Here is a 16353-nt window from a genome sequence, read left to right on the forward strand (position 1 = left end):
ATTGTGGTGTGCTCTGTGTTACTCTTTTAGCTCTGTGTAGCAATCCTTTGTGCAGGAGTTTCCTGTATAAAGAACAGTTTGTGGTCATATGCAGTGTATTCTGGCTGACTATCCCAAGTTGTGGGAGGGGCCACTCACCCTGCATGTAGAGCAGTGTTTCTCAATTCCAGTCCTCATGGCCCACTAACAGGTCATGTTTTCAGGATTTCCCTCAGATGAAACAGCTGGGGTAATTACTAAGGCAGTGAAACTGATCAAATCGCCTGTGCAAAATAATGGAAAGCCTAAAAACATGACCTGTTAGTGGGCCATGAGGACTGGAATTGAGAAACACTGATGTAGAGGTACCTTTCACATGGAGTGCGCTCATCAATGCCTGGGTCCACACGGGGATTGTGGTCATGTGAAAATTAAACATTATGTCGGATCCCTGGCTTAGAGATGAGCATCACACAGTGTGCAGTAGGTAATTACACCTAGTCCTTCTGTAGAATGCTGTCCCACATCACTACACACCTTAGCTTGGTAGATTTTATATTAAGGAGGTACTCTGCTCAGCCTATGCCCTCTCCACTAGTCCAGCATACCTCTGCCACTTCACTCCCAGTGACAGAATGGGGTCCCGCCATTCTCTAAATGTGTACATGAGATGGGTGCACTAAATAACTGGGCACAGCAGTCCCCCTCAGCGCCCCATGGTGGTCACAGCATCTTCTTGCACAGGGAAAACAAGAGCCCCTGAACCTCTCCTTTTATATAAAAAGGCAGATAAGTAGGGTCCAAAAAGCCTGGGAACAAAGGTGAAGAATATTAACCCCCTTCCCCAGCCTGGGTCAGCCACTGTCTAACTCACAAACTGTAGGCAGCCTGTCTACAAGTTACTGCTGATCTTACTCCTTGGGCAAAGCAACTCATCTGGTACTATCCCTCCGCTGTATTTCTGCAAGCAGTTTTAGCAATTGGACCTTTTAGATCTCTCCATAGCTCTGCTTACATCACAGAGATGATGTCACCATTACTGTTACAAGGTAATACCTATGTTTGAAAATACAATTGGTACACACAAAGTTGCTTTATAGCATTTGTGACTATTGGAGAATGTATTTGAATGAAAGTTTTGTGTCCAAAGTTCAGCTTTAAAACCTAATGTCAGCCACGGTATTTTATTTTAGTTAGAGTAGAGAAGTTAGAAGAGTTAATATTTCTCTAAAATTTGTATTTCTGTTTGTAAAACCATTAAGAGGATTTTCCTCCTCTGCTTGCTCTTGTGACACCCATACAAAAAAATAGGGTATGCAGTTCTCATTGGAAGAAGACGGCATAGACAACAATAGAAACATTAACACAAGTTCTAACCCATTCTCAAGCAAAAAAATTTTTTTTATTTATTTGTGTCTCCTTTGCAGATATCTCCCCTCACTTCTTGTCCTCACATGCAAAACCACATAAAAATGTTGGCATCCTATTAGTATTTTAACAGAATCTTTAACAAAACTTCAACCAGAGAGAAAGAGACAATAAAACAGATCCCAATATGCATGATATGGGTTGGGACTTCCCTTGAGGGGAGGAGGAAAATAACCATTGTAGGAGATTGGTTACCTCTGAAGTGTGAAGCAAGAATAAAGCATAACTAAACTCCTATTTAGTTCTGCTTCTATGCTCCCCCTCTCTGCAAGCTGAATTGTGGATAATGTGTTTTTTATATATATATATATTTGTTTTAATTTTTAGCCTCCATTCCAGCCAAAGCCAGAATGACATATACCTGATTATGAAGCCTCCTGGTTACTTATATCACATCTGCCAGGAGGCTGCAGGATCAGCAGACAGAGCAGGCCAGGGGTTGGGTTTGACACATTAACAAAGCTATCTGCCTACACCCAGAAGAAGCAGCCAGCTGAAGAGGACCTAGATGGTAGCATGGGACCTGCTGCTCGACAACTAAATGAGAGAATAGTGGATTCATTGTGCAGATGCGTATGTGCATTGAAGAGCACAAAAGTACTACAGGTAAGTGAGAAAAAACATGGGTGGTAGTCGAGTACAGGTTTCGACAATAAGGAACTGTGTGAGCATAACTGTTTATCACATTGAGAATGGATGATCACTGTTGAAAAAGTTGTGTTCTATTGTTGGAAACTGTTGTACAGTAAAGAGTTTTTATTCACCCAGATGTAGCACTTCTCTCACTGGGGCTGACAATGGGTTAACAATACAGTTGTTTAAACTGCTGGAGAATTATGACATGCCTTTAGAGGGAATGGCCACGATTTGATTGGTTGGCCTTTGGTGCTTCCCAGTGCCAGATGTGTACAGTTTATGGGTGCTGGTTCCCAATTTCACTGAGGCTGTGTGTGACTTGGTCCTTGTGTCTGTGGTATTGACCTGGGAAGATGGTACCCTCCGTCTCTTTGAAACTTGGATTTGGGGAAAGAACTGCAATCCCTGTTTCTGCGAGAGAATGACAACTATGGTTGAGTTAGGAAGGCTTGGGTTCATGTCCTTGTATCTAGAAATGCTGCTGGGATGTCTTCAGCTGCATAGTACTAATAATTAAAGAAACATGCAAGCAGTGGATGGCCCCTTATGCCATATTTATGGGAAATGAGAGAAAAGTTGGAGCTGTTAGGAATGCTCTGTTGCATAGTTAAGCTAATAGTACTGTTTGGATGCGGGAAGTACTGAGCAGTAGTGAAGGCAGTACTTCTCAGATGGAGGCATGAGCAGATGATGTTGCTCATATTGAGGCTTAAACAGATAATATTGTATATATAGAGTGTTCAGGGGATGGAATTGCTCAGCTGATTGTACTACTGTCAGGAAAGGTTCCCTCCGCTGGTAATATCAATCATTTGGCATGCAGTACTGCGATCCACCAGCAGGTGTCTCCTGCTGGAATTATGTAATCTTTGGTCCGCAGTACTGGTGTCCACCAGCGGAGGGATCCTGGCAGTGTGGAGCAGGTATTACCTTCTACAGCCAGGCGTCACATGACTGACAGCAGCCATTATAAATACCTGACAGGTGCACACACACCTCGCCTTGGTATTGTTCCTTGTGCCCTGACCTGCTGCTGGTGATCCTGATTCTGAACCTATTCCTGTGCCCTGAACCTGTGACCCGTGGTTCTGATCCTGTTTCCCTGTCCTGGTCCCTACCCTGTCCCACCTGTTACCATTATCCCTGTCCTGCAGTCTGATCCGTCCATCCTCTCCCTGTCCTGTGTTCCTTACCCCATTTGCTGATCTCCCCGTGTATGACCTTGGCCTGGCTTGTGACTCTGATTCTGGACTGCCCTTGTTTATTTGCTGATCCTCTGTGTATGACCCTGGCCTGCCTACCGTTTACGGTCCTTGCATTTCCCATTTATTGTACATATCTGTCTGTTGTTGTTTGGGGGTCTTTGTTGGTTGGTTTATTGCACTGTGTGGTTGTATTTATATTATTCACTTTCTTTAATAAATCATATTTCACTTATACACATTTGGGTTTCCTCTGTTGCAGTCCACACAGTTCTGGTCTTATCTGATACGTGACAGAATACCAAGGCCATCCCTGACCAGAAGTGGCTACACAGAGGAACCATCTTGGTTCAGATTGCTTACTGAAATGAATTTAGAAGTGATTCGTTATTATGCTTTGTTGGCGTCTGAGAGTAGTGACTATCTCCGCCAGACACTGAAAGGGTGGACCAGTGATCAGCTGTTGGAAACCATTCGTTTAGCTCACTCCTGGGTTGATCAGGGCTGTATGTTGTTTGGGGATGTTCAGCCGTCAATTCAAATCTGCACAGAGCTGGCCCTGCCCTGCATCCCAGGGGGCCAGGATGATTTTTCTCCCCCTTTCAGTATTAATCAAGTCACATCACTGGTATGGCTTCTGGAAGATGATTCCCCTTACTTTTTTGAGCATTACACAGCCTGTTCCCAACAGATGATAATAGAATGTGTTGATTCCGTACAATCCCTTGTTAGACAGGCAGTATGTAACCCGCAGTTTGTACAACCATTACTTTTAGCATGGTCTGGTATTTTGCAATCAGCCACAGCCAGCCCACAGCAAACCATCTCTGCTACCAAACACCTGCCTGCCCAAGAGTCTCTTCCTCCATCACCTATGGCAACCTCAGATTCAGCCCAATATACTCTACTCCCCACCAAATATCAATACCCTGTTTCTTCCTGCTGCACATATCCTGCCTTTAATCCAACTGCCTCTTTCCCGTGGCCCACTATCCCTCAAGATCTTCCCCCAGCCACTGTTACCTCTTCCCTGCCATATTCCAACCCTTCTCTCCAGTCTGCTTCATCCCCTACCTATAGATCTGCAGCTACCTACAGGCCTTCAGTAGCTAAATCTAAAAAGAGACGGAAGTTCTTTCCTACCCATTTGATCCTGCCAGTAACGCAACCTGCCTCCACATCAACCAACCTGCTCCAGTCTGCCTGCATGCCAGCTGAACCTGATCACCCACCTGATTCTGCCAATCATCTGCCTGCTATCCAGCCTGACGCCTTGCAGCCTGATGTCCCGGCCTTCCAGCCTGACGCCTTGCAGCCTGATGTCCCGGCCTTCCAGCCTGACGCCTTGCAGCCTGATGTCCCGGCCTTCCAGCCTGACGCCTTGCAGCCTGATGTCCCGGCCTTCCAGCCTGACGCCTTGCAGCCTGATGTCCCGGCCTTCCAGCCTGACGCCTTGCAGCCTGATGTCCCGGCCTTCCAGCCTGACGCCTTGCAGCCTGATGTCCCGGCCTTCCAGCCTGACGCCTTGCAGCCTGATGTCCCGGCCTTCCAGCCTGACGCCTTGCAGCCTGATGTCCCGGCCTTCCAGCCTGACGCCTTGCAGCCTGATGTCCCGGCCTTCCAGCCTGACGCCTTGCAGCCTGATGTCCCGGCCTTCCAGCCTGACGCCTTGCAGCCTGATGTCCCGGCCTTCCAGCCTGACGCCTTGCAGCCTGATGTCCCGGCCTTCCAGCCTGACGCCTTGCAGCCTGATGTCCCGGCCTTCCATCCTGACGCCTTGCAGCCTGATGTCCCGGCCTTCCAGCCTGACGCCTTGCAGTCTGATGTCCCGGCCTTCCAGCCTGACGCCTTGCAGCCTGATGTCCCGGCCTTCCAGCCTGACGCCTTGCAGCCTGATGTCCCGGCCTTCCAGCCTGACGCCTTGCAGCCTGATGTCCCGGCCTTCGATCCTGACGCCATGCAGCCTGATGTCCCGGCCTTCCATCCTGACGCCTTGCAGCCTGATGTCCCGGCCTTCCAGCCTGACGCCTTGCAGCCTGATGTCCCGGCCTTCCAGCCTGACGCCTTGCAGCCTGATGTCCCGGCCTTCCAGCCTGACGCCTTGCAGCCTGATGTCCCGGCCTTCCAGCCTGACGCCTTGCAGCCTGATGTCCCGGCCTTCCAGCCTGACGCCTTGCAGCCTGATGTCCCGGCCTTCCAGCCTGACGCCTTGCAGCCTGATGTCCCGGCCTTCCAGCCTGACGCCTTGCAGCCTGATGTCCCGGCCTTCCAGCCTGACGCCTTGCAGCCTGATGTCCCGGCCTTCCAGCCAGACGCCTTGCAGCCTGATGTCCCGGCCTTCCAGCCAGACGCCTTGCAGCCTGATGTCCCGGCCTTCCAGCCAGACGCCTTGCAGCCTGATGTCCCGGCCTTCCAGCCAGACGCCTTGCAGCCTGATGTCCCGGCCTTCCAGCCAGACGCCTTGCAGCCTGATGTCCCGGCCTTCCAGCCAGACGCCTTGCAGCCTGATGTCCCGGCCTTCCAGCCAGACGCCTTGCAGCCTGATGTCCCGGCCTTCCAGCCAGACGCCTTGCAGCCTGATGTCCCGGCCTTCCAGCCAGACGCCTTGCAGCCTGATGTCCCGGCCTTCCAGCCAGACGCCTTGTAGCATGATGTCCCGGCCTTCCAGCCAGACGCCTTGCAGTCTGATGTCCCGGCCTCGCGGTCTGATGTCCCGGCCTCGCGGTCTGATGTCCCGGCCTCGCAGTCCGATTCCTTCCAGTCTGATGTTCCGTCCTTGCAGCCTGATTCCTTCCAGTCTGATGTCCCGGCCTTGCAGTCCGACGCCTTCCAGTCTGATGTCCCGGCCTTGCAGTCCGATGCCTTCCAGTCTGATGTGCCTGCTATCCAGCCTGATGTGCCTGACGTCCCAGTGCCTGCCTTCCAGCCTGACGTCCCAGTGCCTGCCTTCCAGCCTGACGTCCCAGTGCCTGCCTTCCAGCCTGACGTCCCAGTGCCTGCCTTCCAGCCTGACGTCCCAGTGCCTGCCTTCCAGCCTGACGTGCCGCTGCCCGCCTTCCAGCCTGACGTGCCGCTGCCTGCCTTCCAGCCCGTTGTGCCAGCTTCCCGGTCCGATATGCTTCTGTCTGCTGCCCTGCTTGAAGTGCCCGTTACCCAACCTGATGTGACTTTGCTCATAGCCCAGCTTGACGCAATGGACTTTCCCCAGCAACTGCTAGTTGGAGCGTCCGGAGGTCGCTCCTTTGAGGGGGGGTACTGTCAGGAAAGGTTCCCTCCGCTGGTAATATCAATCATTTTGCATGCAGTACTGCGATCCACCAGCAGGTGTCTCCTGCTGGAATTATGTAATCTTTGGTCCGCAGTACTGTGTCCACCAGCGGAGGGATCCTGGCAGTGTGGAGCAGGTATTGCCTTCTACAGTCAGGCGTCACATGACTGACAGCAGCCATTATAAATACCCGGCAGGTGCACACACCTCGCCTTGGTATTGTTGTGCTCTGACCTGCTGCTGGTGATCCTGATTCTGAACCTATTCCTGTGCCCTGAACCTGTGACCCGTGGTTCTGATCCTGTTTCCCTGTCCTGGTCCCTACCCTGTCCCACCTGTTACCATTATCCCTGTCCTGCAGTCTGATCCGTCCATCCTCTCCCTGTCCTGTGTTCCTTACCCCATTTGCTGATCTCCCCATGTATGACCTTGGCCTGGCTTGTGACTCTGATTCTGGACTGCCCTTGTTTATTTGCTGATCCTCTGTGTATGACCCTGGCCTGCCTACCGTTTACGGTCCTTGCATTTCCCATTTATTGTACATATCTGTCTGTTGTTGTTTGGGGGTCTTTGTTGGTTGGTTTATTGCACTGTGTGGTTGTATTTATATTATTCACTTTCTTTAATAAATCATATTTCACTTATACACGTTTGGGTTTCCTCTGTTGCAGTCCACACAGTTCTGGTCTTATCTGATACGTGACAACTACTCTGATTTCAGGACTTTTGGATGATTGATTTCCCATACTATAGTGTGTCCTTTATCATTCTAGAGCAGCAGAGCCTCTCTCAGATAAGAAACTATTGACTCCAATAATTTTAGCTGTGCTACCATTGACCACCAATGATATTCCAACACCTCCCCACTGAGCACAAGTGTAAGCCCTTGTACACACGGTCGGAGAATCCGTCGGAATGTGTCCTATCGGACCGTGTCTTCGGATAATCCGACTGTGTGTGTTATGCATCGGACTGATTCCGTCCGAATATCCGTCGGACCCAATTTTCCAACATGTTGGAAATATTTCCCGACCAACTGGTTCGATCGGACATACTCCGATCATGTGTAGCGAATTTTGATCGGACCAAGTGCCATGCATGCTCCGATCAAATTCCTACATCAAAGCTATTGGCTACTAGCCTGAATGTAGTCCCATCGTAACAAAATGACGTCATCACATTCTGAAAGATCAGATTTTTCGACAACTTAGTCCGACCGTGTGTATGCAACAGTTTCGGATACAATCCGTCGGACAAAATCCGACGGATTTGGTTGGCAGAATCTCAGACCGTGTGTACAGGGGCTAAGAGGGCACTACACCCTCAACCACCAATGTAGGGAGGCACTTCACCACTGACCATAAATATAGGAAGGTTCACCGCTGACTACCAAAGTACAAGGGCACTGTACCACTGACCACATATGTAAAAATACTCTACACTACTGACCACCAATGTAAGAGGGCCCTATAGCGATGATCACCAATGTCATTCCTCTCTCCTGAGGACAATAATGATAGCATTTGGGGATATATGGAAAAATAGAAAAGGCACTGGAACACAAACTGGTATTAGGGTAGCTATGGAGCTCAAAATTGTGTTATGGTATAAAGTAAAGTGAATAGGAGATGTAGTACACAGCATTGGAAAGAGATCAAGGTGGAGAATGGTGTGAACAGGTGCAGACATGATCGAGTTCTACGTTAATGCCTATATGGCAGATATACAAATAATTTCTGACTCAACCGAACACCGTAAAATGAAGAAAACCCAATTTGTTTGGCTTTTTTATGAATGTGAGACATACAGATGCCTTCTATTTTGAGAAGGCTCTACTGTGTCCTTTTTCCTACCTTTCTCCTTTTTCCTACCTTCCTACCTTGCTCCTTTTACCATGGTGTTAAATGGAAATGTACATTTTTTATTTAAATACATTTTTTATATATATTTTATTTACATTTTGAGTTTTGTATGTAATTCAAATTTAAAACAGGGCGATACAATGGCACTAGTATCAAAGAATATTTTTGGTTTTCAAAGGAGAAGGTGTAAAAAAACTGCTTCTATGTAATTTAAAAAAGTTATATTTTGAAATAGATAAATAAATAAATCTACATAAACACATGACCTTTACTACTAAATGCTTAGTGTATCTAAACCCAAGTTGAAAAATACAGCAGGAGTAACAGGTAAAAAAAAAAACTAACTTGCGGGGGGAATCAGAAAAGCAACTGCTTTGCTATTGCTAGTGAAAGACCACATTATTATTATTATTATTATTATTATTATTATTATTATTATACACGATTTATATAGTGCCAATGGTTTACGCATCGCTTTACAATGTATGGGGCAACACAACTACAGTACAGTTCAATACAAAAGGTACAGGAGGGCCCTGCTCGTAGAGCTTACATTCTAAAGGGAGGGGGTGACATATTTATGTCATCTTTGATTTTGCCTTTAGTACCACTTTCATCTCTAGGAAAGAAGGATCACCAGTAAGGATAACCATTATCACCTGTTTCCGCCCAGAATGGCTGGTCTTTAGAATTCTGTGTGTAGGGTTGATGCAGTACATGCCTTGTCATATGACTGTCATGACCTCTGTGTGTGCCCCCAAGTTATGTAGAGAATTACAACACAGTGGTTACAGCTTTACATTACATATTGTATACATTTCTTCTACAATACTATTGTTTTTTTTTTTTTTTTAACTGCGTTCTACTTCAGTAAAGATGTAAAAAATATATATATATATATATAAAAAAATATTCAGCTCAAGGGCTCATAAGCATTTCAAAGAACAAAAAAGGATTAACACGTTTTTTATTGCAGAACTTGATGGCTGTAAGTAGTCTTTATAAAGTAAAAATATCATTGCTAGACAATAATTTCAGACATAGGAGTGACTTGTCTGTCTGAATTTACAAAAGAATATTTTTCACGTTTGTTAAGCCAAAAGATACATTTTCCCTCTACATAATTAACATGTAATTTCACATGTGGTTTATAATAACAATGCTTACACATTATTATATTTTCTTTTTATATGTTACAGTGTCCTTTATCAGTTTTTTTTTAATGTGAATTATTTTTATTAAATTATAATTTATACTTACAGTGAGAGTGTATTTTTGCTTCTAATAGCTGAACAGTCTTACCGCCTATGCTTCGCTTCAAAGGACCTCTGAGGACTTCCACAGCATCCAAAATGCTAGCCCAGCACTTACAGCAATATGAAAGCACTTAGACAGTATGATAATACTTGTAGCAACATGACAGAAGTGCTAGCAACGTGGAAACATGGCATTGAGTGTCAGAACATTAAGAACTGATATTGAAAATATAGGGAAGAGCAAAGGTGCCTGAGGGAAGAGTTTGTTGTGATTTATTTTTACGTGTGAAAAGTCAGAAAATAACAAACTTCAATTTTAACCCCATTGATTAGGGAAGTGGAAATGAACCTTGATAATCAATTATGACCATTTTCAAAGATAATAGTAAAGTGATTTTCAAAAAAGGGCATAGGGATTTGGTCACTGCTACGGGGAACATGTAAAAAAAAAAAATGAAAAAGAAATAAATATACAACACAGGGAGGGTTTTCCTTTTAAATCTCTTTCACACAGGTGTTTTTCGTTTGTTTCATCCATTCAGTCACTTTTAGAAAATCAGATGAAAAACAGATTAGAACTTCAGTTTTTACATCCATTTGTGTACATCTGTTTTTACACCCATTTATACATCTGTCAACGGGGAATACCCCACGGGCATGAGAATGTAAACAACAGAGGAAGGCAGTGTTTACAGAGTGTTGGGAGTGTGTAGACAGAGGATCTGTCACTTGCCGGTGTCCTATCATATTGTGTCCCCCATCAGATAGTGTCTGCACACGCAGGTTCCGAAAATAGCCGAAGATGACCGGTGCCTGTTTAGTGAGTCCAGGTTCTAGCCCCACCATCCAAGTGGACATAGAGTTAGAATAAAAATAGCCAAGCGCAGCGAGGCCGTGCCCGAAGCGTGGCGAGCGAAGCGAGCCCGCGAGGGTCCCTCTAATATCGGCAGCCCTATGTCCACTTGGATGGTGGGGCTACCACGTCGACTCACGGCGCAGGCGCTATTCATCTTTGGAGATTTTCCAAAGCTCCTTCTGCTCCGTACTGTGCAAGCACTGCGCAGTACGGGGAGGACACTATCCGATGCCCGGACGGTATATGCCAGAACACCGGCAGCAAATTGCATTGTCAGTTTTCCTGCCATTAAAGGATAAGAGGTGGGGCCATCCCGTCACACCACCTTGAACTGTCATTTACCCGCTCCAAATCAGTGTCGGGAGAAGCAGATCTGTCATTCAGCCCTGCTGCTAAAGTAGACAAAGGGGCAGGGAGAACTGACAATTTAATATGCTGGCAGCAAGTGACAGATCCTCTGTCTACACATTACCCTCAGCCGTAAAGTGATAGATCCTCTGTCTACACTCTCCCCTTAGCTGGAAAGTGACAGATCCTCTGTCTACACTCTCCCCTTAGCTGGAAAGTGACAGATCCTCTGTCTACACTCTCCCCTTAGCTGGACAGTGACAGATCCTCTGTCTACACTCTTCCCTTAGCTGGAAAGTGACAGATCCTCTGTCTTCACTCTCCCCTTAGCTGGAAAGTGACAGATCCTCTGTCTACACTCTCCCCTTAGCTGGAAAGTGACAGATCCTCTGTCTACACTCTCCCCTTAGTTGGAAAGTAACAGATCCTCTGTCTACACTCTCCCCTTAGCTGGAAAGTGACAGATCCTCTGTCTACACTCTCCCCTTAGTTGGAAAGTGACAGATCCTCTGTCTACACTCTCCCCTTAGTTGGAAAGTGACAGATCCTCTGTCTACACTCTTCCCTTAGCTGAAAAGTGACAGATCCTCTGTCTTCACTCTCCCCTTAGCTGGAAAGTGACAGATCCTCTGTCTACACTCTCCCCTTTGCTGGAAAGTGACAGATCCTCTGTCTACACTCTCCCCTTAGCTGGAAAGTGACAGATCCTCAGTCTACACACTCCCCATGCTCTGTAAACACTGCCCCTCCCCTGCTGTACACACTGCCCGCCTCTGCTTGTTACACTCTGCTGTCAGCAGGGAATTCCCTGCTGACAGCAGAGATGAGTCACCGGCTCCTAACAAACAATTCAAAAACCGATGCAAAAACTGACTATTTGTCTGTTGACATTCATTTAGGTCCTCTTCTGTTTTTTTAACAGTAGAAAAATAGGGCTTTCTTTCGTTTTAAAGAAACTGATGTTAACGAAGGCGGATGTGAAGGGATGATCATCCGCTATCATCCGCTTGCCCATAGAAATACATTGGTGTCTATTTTTCCTTTGTCAATCGACGGAAGAAAATGGACATAAGGAACGCTCGTGTGAAAGGGGCCTTGTGGTGACTTCAAGGGCAACACAGGAAAAACATAAATTCTTTAAACTGCATGTGTATAAGATGCCTTTAAATTGCATAGGAACAGTATGATTTTCACAGAGAGAGTCAGTGACACCATTATCTGGCATCACACATTTTAGATGTGTCATTGATTTTTTAACTTTTACATTATTGCTTGGGTTAAATACAGCACCACTGCCTAAATCTGATTTATTATGACAAAAATATAAAGATTTTTTTAAGGTAGTTTTGGTCACAGCACCTGACTGTTTTACTTAGCGGTAAAAGTCCTGATTTAACCAATGAAAATAGCAGTCACAACAGTTCTAAAAGCTATGGAAAGATGTAATTTAATGTAAAAAAAGCCAAAGCCTTCAATTTAGAACAATTTGAAAAGTGGCAAAACAGTTTCAGTTATCTTAAAGTAAACACTAGAATGTATTATTTCAGAAGACAATAGCCACAAATATTGTACAGTGGCTGGACAATATGTAAGGAGCTTGGTTAGGCTGCAGTTTAAGAGGGAGATATGGCTTTAACTTGAAATAAACATTATAGATTATTATTTTAGAAATATTAGCCACACATATCATACAATGGCTGGACAGTATGTCTTGAATTATTATATAACTGTACTGTCTCTATTTATTTTGTGCTGAGTAAACTGTTGGTGCTACATAAATCAATAATAATAATAATAATAATAATAATAATAATAATTTACTCTGCACTGAGCACCAAAATAGTCCACAAAATTGTAGACACAAAGCAGGATTTACTCTGTAGCAAACATTAAAACATTGGCAGCTAAGATCCAGCTGAGCATTGTGTGGCACATTTACAGTGCTAAAGCACTGGAATGGGCTTTAAAACTTGGAGACAAAAATTTGTAATTTTTGCTGCAGTTTAAATCCTGCATTGTGCCTTAATGTTGGCAGCTTATTACGGCGCTCAAGAACCTTAAAGGTGTCACACAATGTTTTTGCAGCTCGACTGTAACATTTCTATATTTGCTGCACGGTAAATCATTTGGCCCCTCAGAGTTTTTGGCCCTTTCTGGTGCTCCAGCATTTTGAAGGTGCCACACAGAGTTGCTGCAGATGGACCACACTTGCCAACTTTCATTTGTTTGCTGCAGGGTAAATTGTGCTTTGTCTCTCAAAATGACACACAATGTTGCTGTGTCCTCACTTTATATAAGTGATGGGCCATCCATATGGGGTGCAGGGGTGCCGCACCACCCCCAAATCCATGCGCCCAGACCCTAACCTACATGCAGGGCACCGGACACATAATTTTTTTTTAAATCCGATCGTGTGTGGGCTCCATCTGACTTTTTCCATCTGAATTTATGACACACAAAGTTTGAGAGCAGGATCTAAAATTTTCCTACAACAAAATCAGAATAAATCATGAGACAAAAGCTATTGGCTACTGGCCCATTTATAGTTCCGTCGTACGTGTTCTACGTCACCGCATTCTGAATGATCGGATTTTCCGCAAACTTTGTGCGACTGTGTGTGTGCAAGACAAGTTTGGGCCAAAATCCGTAGGAAAAAATCAGACCGTGTGTACAGGGCATTATTCCGCGGGAATCTTTTGCTAAGTATTAGTATAACTAGCGGTAATCCCGTCTGGCTCGGGTTGGGATTTTACTAGCAGGAGCGGTAACCCCGAGCCAGACTCGGGATTGCTTCACTGGATGCAGGGGAGGACACAGTGAGAGTTACTTACCTTGTCCCCTGGATCCAGCGATGTCCTCCGCATTGTGTGATCGAGCTGTCCTCCGCTCGATTCACAGTGCCGAATGCCGCCGAGCTCCGTTCCCTGCGGCGTTACGGCGCACAGGAGCGGAGAACTGCAGCAAATTCAAAAAAGTAAAAAGACACAAAACACACACAGCACTGTAATCTTACAGATTACAGTACTGTATTAAAAAATTACACACCCCCTTTGTCCCTAGTGGTCTGTGCAGTGCCCTGCATGCAATTTTATATTATAAATACAGTTTTTTCTGCCTGGAATTTGGAGATTGTCCATAGCAACCAAAACGTGTCCCTTTTTCAGTGTTTTAGGATTTGATTACATTATTGAATAATTTTTATTATTCTTTATTATATTATAAACTTTATCATACCCGGGATGTCTGCTAGACTCTGATTTGAACAGATTTAAGAGAGTTATTCCTAAGAATTACAGGACTACAAAATAAAACGCCAGATTTCCATGCAAAATAATTGTACCGCTTTCAGCACCTAACTCCAGACTGAATCATACCGCCAGGGAGGTTAAAGAAAAAACTATAACGGCTTTGGGTTGATTTTATTTTTGTAACCTTTTGTTAAGTTTTTGTTTTGTTTACCATAAGTGCATAGCTACATAGGGAAAGATTTTATTTCAGTTTTTTCTAAGTTTATATGTTTTTGAACTGTTATTTTAAATCTTTTTACTACAGATACACAATCCTTGATTTACAAAAAAATATTTAGTACACTGCAAAGGATTTTCAGAGCCAAAGAGACAGATTAGGACCTGTTACCTGTCTTAAGGAACTTTTTTTAAATATGTGCTGCTAAAAGAATGTTGATAGCAGAATTATAAATATTATATTTCTTTGGCTTTTCATATATATATATATAGAGCCAAAGCATTTTTTCTATCTTGGATAAAGTATGGAAGGTTTAAAAACTCTTTTTTGTTGCCATCTGTGTTACATTGGGAAGAAACTTCGGAACTGAGACAACATTTTTGCAAAGAGAGGGAACAATTGTTACAAGTGTCCCCATCTAATGATTTCCCGTGTATTTCTTTTTAGGAAACAGTTCAAAATGATGGAACTCTTCTCACTAGAAAATTCAGAGAACATAAATCTACCAAGTGGAGACACATACAGTAAAAAAATCTGAAAGGGCTGTTAACCTTTACCCACTCTCTCCAAATTATTTATTTTTTTTAAACGACTTAAATACAATTTAATAAAGGTTTCCAAGGGCTCTCAGATGCTTCAGAAGTTTTCAAGGGGTGTAGACTTTTCAAAAGCTTTGAAGGGAATCACACATTGAGAAGCCAACCTTCTAAATACAGTGGTCAAGGGTTAAATTAAGCTCACCAGGATTGTTATTTCTAATACAATGTTGGCTCAGAACTTAGATTTAGGTACCGTATTTTCAGATGTATAAGACGACCTTTTACAGTAAAAAAAATTGGGCAAAAAGCAGGGTCGTCTTATACGGCGGGTATAAAGTTGGGGTTGTCATATGCCAGCCGCCCACTGGATGTTAAGCTGATCGCTGAGTGTGCGGTAATACTGTATACATACAGTATACATCGCTGAGCCAATCCTGGCAAGCAACGTATTCTATTAATGAATACAGAGCCTGCTCGGATTGGAGTGACAACCTCTGCCAATCCGAGAAGGCTACATACACTATTCAATAATAGAATGCATAGCTTGCCGTGATTGGCTCAGGGCAGTATACTGTATGTATACTGTAAGACAGCATGGCTCCCAGTACCAACGTAGTCATGCCGCATGTCAGTCCCGACTTCGAGGGCAATTTCAGAGACATCGGTGCAGGTTGCTGCACCAACGTCTATGGAAATTGAATCCAGAAGTCACCAAAGTAGTACAGAAGCTACTTTTGGGAATCGATGCAACATTACGATTCAGAAGGTGTCATTGCCGGCAATTGCCACCGAATTGACATGTCAAATTGCATGCCAAATCGCTCAAATGTGAACCTAGGCTAAAGCCTTGTATTAACCAGTGTTACAGTACACCATGTATATAATATTTTCCCTGCATGATTTCAGACAAATGTAAAACACACTTCCTTACTTCCAATAAAAAAAAGAAGAAATTACTATACTACTATCCTGTTACCGCAAGACATTAAATAGCACTATTTTGTTTACTGCTGTACTTTGGTAAGCATATTTCCGTGATAAATTTAAACCTAATCTTCAATGACAAGTATTTAGACTGCACAAAGTAAAGTTTTCTTCTTGCAGAGCTTTAGAAAATGTAAATCAAAAGCAAATTTCTCCATTACTAATTCACCCTGTCCACACACCATTTATTCCCTTGTCTATACTTCCAATAGTGCTGAGACTAACACTATCCTGGATGTGATGTCAGAAGTTCCAGAAGACTCAGAGTAGACACTCAAGTGATACTTTATAGAATTCCTCTTCGCTCCTTCCCCAGCAGCTGCATTAAAAGTTAAGGCGTGAAGGAGTTAAGTGAAGGGGTGGAGGTGGAGCTTGGTCAGCACAGACACTACAATAAGAGGAGGGAACTGTGACATGTAAGGAAGGAGGGGCTAAGCTAGGCAATTAACTCCTGGAGTAGTCAAACTTTCAAGAAAGTTCTAAGATATATTGCAAGCGAATAAAAAATTATTTATGGAAATAAAAAAACA

General features: G+C 44.4%; 1 long non-coding RNA gene across 1 annotated transcript in view; it reads left to right on the forward strand.

The window, feature by feature from the left end:
• Nucleotides 1-1724: 1724 nt before the first annotated feature.
• The window catches only part of LOC143976088 (uncharacterized), a 66879-nt gene continuing 52250 nt past the window's right edge, over nucleotides 1725-16353 (forward strand). The window contains exon 1 of the long non-coding RNA XR_013272503.1: nucleotides 1725-2013. This is a non-coding gene — a long non-coding RNA (uncharacterized LOC143976088). The remainder of the gene's footprint in view (nucleotides 2014-16353) is intronic.

Source organism: Lithobates pipiens, unplaced genomic scaffold (genome assembly GCF_037356315.1).
Source record: "Lithobates pipiens isolate NorthernLeopardFrog02 unplaced genomic scaffold, aLitPip1_a1.2 Scaffold_13, whole genome shotgun sequence".
NCBI lineage: Eukaryota > Metazoa > Chordata > Amphibia > Anura > Ranidae > Lithobates > Lithobates pipiens.